The sequence below is a fragment of the Emys orbicularis genome, chromosome 2 (genome assembly GCF_028017835.1).
Source record: "Emys orbicularis isolate rEmyOrb1 chromosome 2, rEmyOrb1.hap1, whole genome shotgun sequence".
In the NCBI taxonomy this organism is placed as follows: Eukaryota; Metazoa; Chordata; order Testudines; family Emydidae; genus Emys; species Emys orbicularis.
Window position 1 is genome coordinate 291,174,937 of NC_088684.1, and position 14,388 is coordinate 291,189,324.

At 45.1% G+C, this 14,388-nt stretch overlaps 1 pseudogene; it reads left to right on the forward strand.

The window, feature by feature from the left end:
• The first annotated feature begins 1,171 nt into the window (after nt 1-1,171).
• LOC135873874 (putative uncharacterized protein OBSCN-AS1) lies at nt 1,172-14,069 on the forward strand (annotated as a pseudogene).
• The last annotated feature ends 319 nt before the right edge of the window (nt 14,070-14,388 follow it).

Consider the following 14,388-nt stretch of genomic DNA (forward strand, 5'->3'; position numbering starts at 1 on the left):
CGTCGGGACGCGACAATCGATCCCCGAATCGACGCTCTTACTCCACCAGCGGAGGTGGGAGTAAGCACCGTCGACGGGGAGCCGCGGAGGTCGATTTTGCCGCCGTCCTCACAGCGGGGTAAGTCGGCTCTGATACGTCGAATTCAGCTACGCTATTCGCGTAGCTGAATTTGCGTATCTTAAATCGACCCCCCCCTGTAGTGAAGACCTGCCCTTAGAGAAGTGTGATCGGTACAGTCATTAATGTGAGCAACTCAAATATCCACCTGTGAAGTAGTGATGTGGTCACAGATTTGTTCTAGGACTGAAGTTCCCTGTTCTCATCACCTCGTGCTGCCTTTCGTGAATTTTCATCACAACCTCTTGAAAACATGTTCATTGAGAATTTATTTTTTTTTACATTCTCTTAGCAAAATCATCGCTTTTAGTGGCAAAATGACACTTTCCTGCCTCAGAAAATGGCCTTTTGTTTTTTTGCAAAAAGTATAGAGTGAAAACGAACTCACTTTTTCTGTCAACCCTACCAAAACGTTTACTTTCCCCATCAGTCACCAACGATTGACTCTTGGCCCTACTCTCAAAGTAGTGCTGTGCTCTTGTAACCTGCAATAGGACAGCATGGCTTTATGCCCCTCCAGTGGCTGGTCCACATAGAACGTTTCTGAGTTTGCTACTGCTTACAGCTAAAGGATTTGGGGAAGATTTTGGTCAATGGGAGACAGGCTCTTAGGAGCTTTTGACAACCCCAGTAGGTGCCTATTTGCATCTTTAGGCATCTAACTACCTTTAAAAAGCTGGCCGCAAATCCTTTCCCCTAAGTGGTACAGACTCATGCTTACAGATTGGGATTTCCAGGTTCAATCCCTGTTAACAACCCCTCAATGGGATCATTCCACTGTGCTAGTAACGCTGCAGGCCTTTTGAAATCACGTTCCCAATACACTGTGTACCACCCACCAGAGCATAAAATGCAAACGCTCGTTTCAACTCCAGATGAAATCATCAGCGTTGTCAGGCAGGATTTACTTTAGCCCACACAAACAAAAACCTTTAGGGGGCGGGGGAGAGGGAGGGCACAAAAAGGGAAGGAGAAACCTATTGCAGTGGATTCTCTCTCTTACCCTGGACAGTCAGTTCCGCGATGGTCCTGCTCCCCTCCTTCATTTCACAGATGTAGACGGCGTCATCGTCCGTGGTGACGTTCTGGACGGTGAGCCGGCGGTACGTCCCCTCTTCTTCGATGCTGTACTTCTTGCTCTGCTGAAGTTTGGTCTCCTCCTTGAACCAGGCCGTTTCAGTGCTAGGGATGGGCACCTCACACTGGAAGGTGGCAGATTCTTTCTCCTGAACTTCAACATCCTTCAGTTTTGTCTTGAACGGTATTGTGGGCTCTTAGAAATGAAACAAAGGAACAAGAACTTATGACATCATTGGGGCACCTAACGTGCAAGTAAGTAAATAGAAAAGTATATGCGTCATTCATTATTATTGTTGTTATTATTTGCACTGTAATGGTGTCTAGAGGCCCTAATCAGGGATCACGCCCCGTTATCCTGGGCGCTGTACAAACATGCAATAAACAGACAGTCCTGGCCTTGCAGAACTTCCATTCCCTGTTAGTGACAGGACACAACAGGTGAATAAAAAACACTAAACAAGTGGGGATCTGGGGGAGATAGGAAAAGGTAACAGTAATAGGGGAATGTGAGCTAAGTACACTATAGCCCTGCAATGGGTTGCACCGTTATCACCCAGCAATGTTCTGTAGGCATCCCAGCAGAGGGTGAGCCTACGGGAGGGAGTTGAAGAGGGACAGAGTAGTGGCTTTGTAGATTATTTTCAGGGAGTTTGTTCCACACACAAGGGTCGGTGTAGGAGAAAGCACCAAAGTGCTTGGAAGGAGATATGGACCAATGGGTGACACAGGTTGGCACTACTGGTGGAGTCAACTCCACGCTAATCAATCTGACAGGTAGGGCAGGACTAAATTATTAATGGTCTTTACGATAATGCCAGTGAGCATGTGGCTTGCATGGCGGGGAAGAGGCAGCCACTGGTGGGACTCCGAGCAGATGACGTAGTCAGAACAATGGGCCGGGATGATCTTATGCAGCAACGCAGATCTGGAAAAGCTTGCTCTGTGTGCTTTAGAAACTTGGCCTAATAAATACAAGTCTGTCCAGGCAGCTGAAGCCGGACAAGATGACATAAACAGGTTTTGTAAAAGTCCACGCTGTGCCGGGTCATGGCCTCTCAAGGAGGGCATAACAACTGTTCCTGCAGGTTTTTTTGTATGAGGCACTCAGAGCACTTTATGAAGGGGGGGGGAGGAGTAAGGATTATTATCCACATATTATAGGTGGGGAAACAGAGATAGAGAGGTGATGTGACTGTGGTAGAACAGGGAATTGCACACAGGTCTCCCATGTCATAGGCTAGCGCTCTAACCACTGGACCATTCTTCCTCACTGACAAGATCAGAAGTCAGACTAGAACCCAAGTCACCTAACTCCTCCATCACTGCCTTGGCCATTCGGCTACATTGTTCCTATTTAGGTAGAAAACAGCTTAGAACAGAAGTGCTGAAGCTGATACAATGCATTAAGGGGATACATTTTACAAACAAAACGAAGGGATTCATTCATACCGTTTCCGTTGAATATTAACAGCAGCTATGTAGCTAAATCATCAGACAATGCTTTGAAAGTGCATCCCTAACACTTCCTAATATTCTGACACACAATTGGGGAGAGATAAATTGACACCTGGTGAAGGCTGTAGGAACAGGTTCTGATAAGAGCAACTGTAAGGAGCCTGGGGCAGCTCTAGCTTTTTTGCCACCCCAAGCACGGCAGGCAGGCTGCCTTCGGCGGCATGCCTGCGGGAGGTCCGCCAATCCCGCGGCTTCGGCGTACCCACCGCCAAATTGCCGCCGAAGCCGCGGGACCGGCGGACCTCCCGCAGGCATGCCGCCGAAGGCTGCCTGACGGCCACCCTCACAGGGACCGGCAGGGTGCCCCCCGTGGCTTGCCGCCCCAGGCACGCGCTTGGAGCACTGGTGCCTGGAGCCGCCGCTGTAAGGAGCTCGGTGGCCTTGTAACACTGCTAGAATGGCTAATGCATGCACATCAGCACTTTCTCTCTACTGGGTGGAACATCAGAGCCCAGCAAGAGACCATTTAACCCTCTTGGGGCTGGATGCCCACAGAGATTAGGCCCTAAACCATCCTGGATTTGTGCTTTGGAGGCGGGGAGCCTCCAGGCTGTAAACTTCAGAGGCGTGTGGAATATACTTTTGGAAACGAGGTTATTCTACCCACATGCCTTGCGTCTCGGCAAAGAAGGCATAAAACAGCATCCCCTTCGGGGAGGAAAGGCTAAAGTACACACCCGCCTGCTGTGGCAGGGAAAGGTGAGAGCCTGTCTCCCAGCATGCAACACTTCCTCCTGCCCGCTACACAGTGCGCCTTCTAAAAGCAGCTCTGTCAGTAACCCACCAGTCACTGTCAGGGAGTGGAGGGGGGTGTGGAAGCTTCCTGCGAATGGGGCGGGGAGTGCAAGAGGGATAGGAGGGGGAGCGAAGGGAGATACTGAGACTCAGCACGGGGAGGGTAGTCAGCTCCAGGCTGCCAAGAAGGGTCCCGGGGGTTCCTACCTGCTCCCGGGGCTGTTCCCAGCCACTCTGGGTCCCACTCTCTGCCTCCACCCTGCCTAGGTGTGCATGAGTTTACACAGTACAGAGCCCCCATAAAGGGCCTCATAGAGAGGCCAGTCTACGTTTATCTAAGGGAGTCAAAGCTAATGTAACATAAACCTTCTCTGACCCATTCAGCATGTAAGTTATATTCCTCCCACTAACTGACATGAACCTTGCACCCCACTTCCTGTCACCTCTGAATCTGTCCCTCTGGGGGAGGGATAGCTCAGTGGGGGGAGGGATAGCCTACTAAACCAAGGGTTGTGAGTTCAATCCTTGAGGGGGCCATTTAGGGATCTGGGGCAAAAATCTGTCTGGGGATTGGTCCTGCTTTGAGCAGGGGGTTGGACTAGATGACCTCCTGAGGTCCCTTCCAACCCTGATATTCTATGATTCTAACTGATACGCTGAGAGGCAAGGACCGAGGGGCACAGCAGGAAAGCAAAAACCAGAGAGTATAAGACTCCATGAGTCAAATTCAGAGATGATGTATAAATTAGAATTTGTGTACACAGAAACACTTGCCTCAGGAAAAATTAATCCAAATTAACTTTTAAAGAGGATTAGTTAAATTGCATTAAATCCTTGTCTGGACACTCTTATTCAGAATGAAAGTGGCCTTAATTCAATTAAGAATAAGAATCTAAATTAAATTAAGGCAACTTTATTTCTGAATAAGAGCATCTACACAAGGGCTTTATGCAGTTGAACTAATCTACTTTACAGTCAGACCTTTAGTTAATTTGGATAAATTTTCCTGGTTGTCCCCTTGTACAGCAGGGTGTCAATCTAAGGGATTGCAATTTACACGCTGAGGGCATCAGAAGAAAGTGTAAGATACACCAATTTCGATTCACTTCTCTATGTGAAGCAATCAGTCAAATTATACATCTTTATCAGTTCCGTTTTCTTTACAATTGCAGAATAGTATCTAAAACAAAATAGGTGCAACTCCATTTGTGGCCGATCAGGCTCATATATATCCTTCAAAAATAGCATAGTGTTGTATGGAATCATAGAAGATTAGGGATGGAAGAGACCACAGGAGGTCATCTAGTCCAACCCCCTGCTCAAAGCAGGACCAACACCAACTAAATCATCCCAGCCAGGGCTTTGTCAAGCCGGGCCTTAAAAACCTTGAAGGATGGAGATTCCATCACCTACCTAGGGAACCCATTCCAGTGCTCCACCTAGTGAAAAAGTTTTTCCTAATATCCAACCTAAACCTCCCCCACTGCAACTTGAGACCATTGCTCCTTGTTCTGTCATCTGCCACCACTGAGAACAGCCGAGCTCCATCCTCTTTGGAACCCCCCTTCAGGTAGTTGAAGGCTGCTATCAAATCCCCCCTCACTCTTCTCTTCTGCAGACTAAATAAACCCAGTTCCCTCAGCCTCTCTTCATAAGTCATGTGACCCAGCTCGGTAATCATTTTCGTTGCCCTCTGCTGGACTCTTGCCAATTTGTTCACATCCTTTCAGTAGTGGAGGGCCCAAAACTGGATGCAATACTCCAGTTGTGGCCTCACCAGTGCCAAATAGAGGGGAATAATCACATCCCTCAATCTGCTGGCAATGCTCCTACTGATGCAGCCCAAGATGCCGTTAGCCTTCTTGACAACAAGGGCACACTGTTGACTCAAATCCAGCTTCTCGTCCACTGTAATCCCCAGGTCCTTTTCTGCAGAACTGCTGCTTAGCCAGTTGGTCCCCAGCCTGTAGCGGTGCATGGGATTCTTCCGTCCTAAGTGCAGGACTCTGAACTTGTCCTTGTTGAACCTCATCAGATTTCTTTTAGCCCAATCCTCCAATTTGTCTATGTCACTCTGGACCCTATCCCCACCCTTCAGCGTATCTACCTCTCCCCCAAGCTTATCTGCAAACTTGATGAGGGTGCAATCCATCCCATCATCCAGATCATTAATGAAGATGTTGAACAAAACCGGCCCAAGGACCGACCTCTGAGGCACTCCACTTGATACCGGCTGCCAACTAGACATGGAGCCATTGATCACTACCCGTTGAGCCCGACGATCTAGCCAACTTTCTATCCACCTTATAGTCCATTCATCCAATCCATACTTCTTTAACTTGCTGGCAAGAATACTGTGGGAGACCGTATCAAAAGCTTTGCTAAAGTCAAGATATATGACGTCCACCGCTTTCCCTATATCCACAGAGCCAGCTATCTCATCATAGAAGGCAATCATGTTGGTCAGGCATTTATATAATGATATGTGCTTGTATTTATGTATTTATTAATGTATGTATGTCAGGCATGTATGTGATATGTGCTTGTATTTGTGTTATCCAACCACGAGGTGTCTGCGTGTGCCATATAGAGTTCCAGGCAAAATGTGATCTTTGGTAAATAAGAGAGACAAAGCTAGAAAACAAGCAGAGTGGAAGCTGTTTTCATTAATAAATTTGAGACAGGCTGTAATTTTATATATCATGACAAAAAGAAACAGTATTTTTCAACTCATCTCATACAAGTACTCTAGTGCAATCTTTTTATCGTGAAAGTACAATTTACAAATTTAGATTTTTTTTGTTACATAACTGCACTCAAAAACAAAACAATGCAAAACTTTAGAGCCTACAAATCCACTCAGTCCTACTTCTCATTCAGCCAATCGCTAAGACAAACAAGTTTGTTTATATGTACAGGAGATAATGCTGCCCACTTCTTATTTACAATGTCACCAGAAAGTGAGAAAAGGCGTTCACATGGGACTTTTATAGCCGGCATTGCAAGGTATTTATGTGCTAGATACGCTAAACATTCGTATGCCCCTTCATGCTTTGGCCACCATTCCATCTGGCATGTAAATATCTTGTGGCGCTGGCTAAAATGGTGCCATGAGAACACCTGTTCTCACTTTCAGGTGACATTGTGGACAAGAAGCGGGCAGCATTATCTCTGCAAATTTAAACAAACTTGTTTTTCTGTACATAATTCAACATTTGTAATTCAACTTTTATGATAAAGAGATTGCACTACAGTACTTGTATGAGGTGAATTGAAAAATATTATTTCTTTTGTTTTTCACAGTGCAAATATTTGTAATAAAAAATACATATAAAGTGAGCACTGTACACTGTATTCTGTGTTATAATTGAAATCAATAGATTTGAAAATGTAGAAAACATCCAAAAATATTTAAATAAATGGTATTCTATTATTGTTTAACAGTGCGATTAATCGTGATTAATTTTTTAATCGCGCAATTAATTGCGATTAATTTTTTTAATCACTTGACAGCCCTACTCCAACACTTGCCTATTGGGTCCACCTGTCCCGTCCTGTCTGACATCTAGATCGTAAGCTCATTGGGACTCTTCTTTTTTCAACACCGAGCACAATGGGACCCTGATCCTTGATTGGAGTTCCTAGGCATTATTGTAATATAGGTCATACTTTATATTAAGTTTCCATTCATAAATGGTTAATAAATTATCACTAGATGTTATCAGAACGTTACAGACATGAGTAGCATTTGATACAAAGGATTATAAGCACATCAGTAAAAGGTGTTATAGAAGGTTAAATGTTATGGTTATAAACAACCGATTGACCTGTCAGACTCTATAACAACTGATTAACCATCTTCAAAACATCTATTAATAATTTATTCACTATTTATAATCAGAAACTTAATAAATAAAATAATAATATAATAGTAATCATGATGATGGCAGACTTGGCAAACATAATTATTTTCAGAGTAGCAGCCGTGTTAGTCTGTATCCGCAAAAAGAACAGGAGTACTTGTGGCACCTTAGAGACTAATAAATTTATTTGAGCATAAGCTTTCGTGGGCTACAGCCCACTTCATCGGATGCATGGAGTGGAAAATACAGTAGGAAGATATATATATATATATACACAGAGAACATGAAACAATGGGTGTTACCATACACACTATAAGGAGAGTGATCAGTTAAGGTGAGCTTTTATCAGCAGGAGAGAAAAAGAACTGTTTGTAGTGGTAATGAAAATGGCCCATTTCCAGCAATTGACAAGGAGATATGAGGAACTGTGTGTGGGGGGGGGGGGAGGAATAAGCATGGGGAAATGGTTTTACTTTGTGTAATGGCCCATCCATTGCTGGAAATGGGCCATTTTCATTACCACTACAAACAGTTCTTTTTCTCTCCTGCTGATAAAAGCCCACCTTAACTGATCACTCTCCTTATAGTGTGTATGGTAACACCCATTGTTTCATGTGCTCTGTGTGTATATATATATATATATCTTCCTACTGTATTTTCCACTACATGCATCTGATGAAGTGGGCTGTAGCCCACGAAAGCTTATGCTCAAATAAATTTGTTAGTCTCTAAGGTGCCACAAGTACTCCTGTTCTTTGTGATATTTATTTTCATCATTATCAGTTAGATATGATCATGGTTGAGAATGCCTAGTCTTGTGAGGACAACCAGGGTGTCTGGCAGTTCCACTTCTTACCCACAAATACTAATTCAGGTGGAGTGCAGGGTGGCAAATTTCCCCACTGTTTCAGTGAAGAAAAGCCATCAATTCCTGAGTTTGGATTCTGTAAAAAATTAGAGCTGGTCTGGAATTTTCCATCAGTTGTTGTTTTGTTTTGTTTTTTCCAGTGGAACATGTGGTTTCTTCTGCAACATCTAAATTTTCCACAGGAAAATGTTGATTTTGCTGACATTTTTCCATTTCCCATTAGGAAACTCTAAACTATTCATGTCAAGTTGACCAGAATCGAAACAGTTCAGTTTGTTCAACAAAATCAAAACTTTTAGTTTTGGCTCTGTTTGACATTAATCTTCATCCACCTGAGCCACTGCGGTGCCTCATGGGAGTTGAAGTTTGATTGCTTCATTCTTCCATTCTCCCCTATGGGCTGTGGTCTCCAGCTGGACTACGTCTCCCATGATGCACTGAGGGCTTCCTTCTGTCTGAGTTGCAATGACTGCAGTGTATCATGAGAGATGTAGTCCAGTTGGGTGGCTCAAACCATACAGGAGAATGGGGGCACAAGGCACCTGCACTACAACTTCCATGATGCACCGCAGCAGCTCAGGTGGATGCAATGTAATGTCCAACTGAATCAAAAGGACATGTTTTGAAAGTTCCAATTAAAACATTTTCAGAACTTTTCATTCCACAAAAAAATTCATTGTTTCTATTTTTCATCTCAATTGGGGATAAAACAAATGTCACAATATCAGAATTTCCTGTGGAATGAAAATTCTGATTTTTCATCAGCTTTAGTACAAAATTCTTAGAAAAATGACTGCTGTGTTCTTATAGATTCTGGGCTGCTTACAAACACATGATCCACCCCCACTGACTCTGACTGCACTGGAAGGTTTTTCAAAGTAGTTATTAGGGGGCAATATAAATTACTTTTTAAATATTTACTTCTCTGCTCTTTTAAATTGTTTAGCATTTACTTGCCTTTTAATAGCCAAAGCAAAGATATCCTTTAGAGACATCATTGAATTCAACAATAAATCCCCCAAAGAAAGAAAAAATAATACTTGTAAAATATGAGGTTGGAAAAAAAATCTGCCACCTAGGAAAATACTCGATGGAGACATCTTTCTAGACATGAATAATCAATAGTACACATGCCTGAGACATAACATTGACGGGCCCCGTAAATATGCCCGTATCAGTGTACGTAGACATGTTGTAGGGTCATGTTGGCTGAAAGGTGGACACTTGGAGAACATTATTGCTGCTTCTGCCTTATCAAAATAAGGCCTGCTTGTTCAATGGAGATGTGCTGCCCAAATGCCAGGCTATGGCACACAGACGATTATATAAATAATAGACTAAAGGTTCGCTTCTTTGTTTCATCTTTTGGGGATGTGTTTTTTGGAGGGACTCATGGTGGCACAAGGAGTCACTATCCAAAACTTAATTATAACCCTCACACACACATTTTCCATTCATTCCATCATAGATCAGAAAGCCTGAACAGAGTAACTGGAAGAAAGAAACAAACCATAAACATTTCCACTTTAGCTCTCTGACTCATTTACGTTGCTTGACAATGAACACTGATAACTAATATTTTCCGCTGGGGCTATGATCAGGGATTTGGCAGTTGCATACTCTCCATGTCACAGGGACTAATGCTAGAGCTTCCAGAAGGAACGGATAAGACTGACACCATTCTAAAACCCTTTTCAATAATGCTATTTCTAGATGTTTTCCAGCACATCTAAGTCTTTCCCCATCCACCAGAGAATGCATCATGGAATCATAAAACCATAGGGTCATCTAGTCTAACCCTTTTACACCCTGTAGATTTTATTTCCTTTATTATGTCTAATAATAAATCATAACACAACCTACAAATGTTTTCTTTTTTAAAAAAATCTACTGGATCACATTCTTTCCTTCAATCCAAAATAATGTAGGATGAGATATATGGGCAATGGATACAGGGCCTGATCCAAAACCCATTGATGTCACTGGGTGTCTTTCCACTGAATTCAATGGGCTTTGGATCAGCCCCTAGAGGGCAGTGTTTGTTACCCCAGCTCTGTACCCAAAATTTCCTCCTCCTCAGTTACGAATGGTCAACAGTAATCCACATAGCTGCTAAAGTCCTCGAAGAGGGACACCAGTGGGTGTCAAGTCTATTAGCAGGTTTGTGTGGCAGGGCAGCTGTATGAAACAACATGCAATATTTCCAGCTTGTGATGCTCCATCCCTTATCTTCTATTTAAATGCCCAACAGATTCCAAATACGTGGCCAGTTATATGACAGATAAATGTGCAACATTTTAACATAATATAGAGGGCAGCGATGGTTGAATAATGGGGAGAAATCCACTGTATATATATAAGAATTGTTCTTGGGGGAGGGGGCTGTTGGTCAAAATTTTGAATTTTTTAAAATTTTCCAACTGACTCCAAATAATAAGGCCAAGAACCTTCAATATGATCCGCTCGGGCAGAACCTGTTTGGCTCATATCGCAGGAATGAGGCCTTAAGGGATCAAGTAAAGTCCTAAACACTAAACAGTTTAAATATACAGACAGCAAAAGTGCAAAACTACTTGGATGGGTTGGTTCCCCGTTCTCCTCCCCGCCCTCCTGCCCCCACATCACAAGACATGGACAGAAAAATGGGCTGAACTGCCTAACCGGTTTCTTTTCCTCCTTTTTTTTGTTTTGTTTTTAAAGCGAAAATTAGCCTATTTTTGGCTTGCTGCAAAAATGCTAGGGTTTTGCATTTCTGGTATATTTTAGTGTAAAAAAAAGTGCAAGCGGAAGATTTCATCAACATTTCACAAAAGAAAAAGAAAAAAGGGAGGGATAAAATTTGCAAAATTGCATAAAAATAACTATCCATTTGCTAAGGGAAAAGTGTCTGAGGATCTCTGTCTGTGTGACCTGGGGCTGCTGGTTTAGGAGAATTTGCAATAAAATCAGAAGGGCATATTTCCTTCCAGGTTTATAAAGAGTTTGATATTTTGAGGCCTGTCTCCTGCTTTCCTCCACACGGGCAACTCACCCAATAGAACGTTTGCATTCATTTTTCAGTGAATTGAGTGCTGGTAAGAGTGCTCAGTTTGACATCCCTGGAGACAGCAGTCACCTGTTTAGCCCACATAACGGGTACACCATGGGCAGGAGCAGGGCAAGCTGCCCCAACGCCACACCTCTGACTGGGAGAGACTAGTTCTAGGGGTGAAAAAGCAAAATGGGCCTCTAGGCCCATTCAGGCCTTGGCCCCTCTGCTGAATCTGCCTGCAAGGGACCCAGTGATGCGGCCCTATCATTTGTGAGGACACCTGTCGACACGGAATGCGACAGAGGCTGGCCATCGGACAGCTATTGGATTGAAGCAAGCTTCCATGACTGCATGTTCCAGTGTCGGAAACAGGTGAGCAGACTGGCTTCCAGCCAAGCCCTTGCAGGAGGAGGCATTTCCCAGCGAGCCCTCTGTGGAAGACAGGGCGAGCAGCGCGCTGGGCATGTGAACGGCAGGCTGCTATTGTGTGGGCTGGAATTTGGCCTGCAACTTGATGTTCCAGTGAGAGCCATCCCTGCATTCAGGGGCGTTGGCATTATGCCTGGCCTTGTGGGATGGATACCCAAGGCAGGGACTTCCTTGCACCCCCAAATTGAGCCCCTGCACAATGGCCAGGCCCTGAGTCCCATCCTGTGAGGTGCTGGCCACCTCCTGGGAGAGGCCAAGTGCCCGCACTGAAATCAACAGGAGCCGAGGACGTTCTGTGCCTTCCGGACATCGCTTAGCTCCTCATAGGACTGAGCTCCCGGGGCCTCCTCCCATCACAGTGAATGGGAGGTTTGCCATGGAGCTCCATGGGAGCAGGAGTAGGCCCCATATGGAGCAGCAGCAATGGACTCTGGAGAGGAGTCCCCTGGATTTTCCCTGACAGGAAAGACAGTGGCTGTGACACCAGGCCATAAGCTGGGGGGAGCGGGGGGGGGGGGGGGGGGGCAGAAGGGATGGGGCTAAAAGCTGGGGAAAACTGGAGGCTGAAAAAAGTAAATTGAGGCTATTAAAGGACACTGGGTAGAGAACACAAAAACCTTATTCAGTCTTAATTCAAGCAAATGTATTTTGTTGCTAATTCTTGTGTGTGCCTTGCTCTATTTGCTGTTTTCCTGAAAGCCCCAGCTCCTGCAGTCATGTGATTATATTAGACTCTCCGCTTACATTTTTTTTTTAAAAGTAAGTTTCTAGTCTTCATGCCTGCAAAGAAAAACTTGAAAACATGAACCATAAAGACTTACAAAAAGAAAAAAAAACACACCCCAAGCCACAGCGGGCAAATAAAAAGAACCCAACATTAATTTTTTTTTTAAATCTCATTATTTTTGGAGCCTTACTCATGATTTTTGAATGCTTAGGGTTGGCAAAGCTGCATACAGTATCTTTTCAAATGCTGATTTGCAAAATGCACTTGTATTAGAATCCTGTACAGTATTAAAGATAATAGAGAATGTGCTGGAAAACTGTCACGTAATTTAATGCAGAACTCTGTTATATTGTTCCAGGTCATTTTTCCAGCTAGAAATCATTTTCCATGAAATTATTATTTTTGCATTAAAAAATACAAAGTAAAATTCTCATATGTAAATTCATTTTTCACAGGGACATTTTAGAGTGCAAATGGGTTACTCTGAAATTTTGCAAAATGAGAGAACTGTTTAAAAATTCAAAACTGAGTAAGAAAACTTCCTTTATGGAGGAGTCCATTTAGTATTTGTCACACTCTTCTACCAGAATCTCAGTCCATTTCCACTGAAGTCAATGGAAAGACTATCAAGCAGGGTTTGCTGGCCTTTTAAGCAGGGGCAGCTCCAGGCACCAGCGCAGCAAGCGCATGCCTGGGGCGGCAAGTTGCGGGGGGTGCCCTGCCGGTCGGTGTGAGGGCGGCAGTCAGGCGGCCTTCGGCGGCATGCCTGCAGGAGGTCCGCCAGTCCCGCGGTTTCGGCGGCAATTCGGCAGCGGGGATGCCGAAGGCGCGGGACTGGCGGACCTCCCGCAGGCATGCCGCCGAATCCGCGTTACCAGCAGACTTCCCGCAGGCACCCCGCCGAAAGCCGCCTGACTGCCGTGCTTGGGGCAGCAAAATACATAGAGCCGCCCCTGCTTTTAAGGGAGTTCCCTGGTCCAGCTCTGCCCTGTTCCTGGCTTCTGCCCAGAACAAAGGCATTCTGGGGATGGTAGTTCCAGGGGCACATGGGAATTGTAGGCCCTACAGCAAAGCATGCTGGGAAAAGGAGCAGGAATAGAAGGTAATGGTGAGAGATGGCTCCATTGAGAAGAGAGACCTAGGAGGGAGCCAGAGCTTTAGGGAATCCAGGATAGACTGAGGAGAGGACTTGGATGGAAGGAATTCCCTCTATAGCCATTTGGAAACAGTTGTGTGTGAGACTTGGATAAACCAAAGGGAGTAAAAACTAGAGACATTACTAGTTCTCCTGTCACTGAACCACATCCCCCCTTGTTCACATCCCCACTGATGACAAAGGGAGTAGGAACAGGGCCCAATGGATAATTAAACATAACCGCTCACCTCGGACAGTCACCAGCACGGAGCTGTAGGTCTGTCCCACCAGGTTGGAGGCTGTGCAGGTGTAGAGCCCGTTATCGACCTGCTTGCAGAAAAGGATCTTCAGCACGAAGTTCTCCTGTTCGTCCTCGTACACAATGTGCCGGCGCCCCTCTGCAATCACCTCGCCATCCTTCTTCCATACGATCTCCGGCTTGGGCTCTCCTGTCACATAGCAGCTCAGCTTGGCGTGCTTCCCCTCCGTCACGTTGAAGGTACGCGTCAGCACCCCGAAGGTGGCATTGCGGGCTGATTTGGCGGTGAGGCTGGCAGCCCTCTCATAATCCAGAGAAAGGCTGAGACCAATACCAGACAGCCCCTCTGTAGCGGAGTACATTGGGGCAGCTATGGAATCGGCGGCTGCGAGCATGGATGTGTCCATCTTCCTGATTTCCTCGCGCCTCTTTTGCAAATGAGACAGCAAGGAGGCAGTCTTGCCATAGCCTGTGTCTAGATGGCTGCTGCTCGGACTGTAAGAACCATGTGTGTCCACCACCAGGGTGGCGGTAGCACTGGCAGAGCCAATGGGGTTCTCCGCCCGACACATGTATGTCCCACTGTCCCCCAACCGAGCGCACTGGATCTTGAGAGCATTTGACTCCC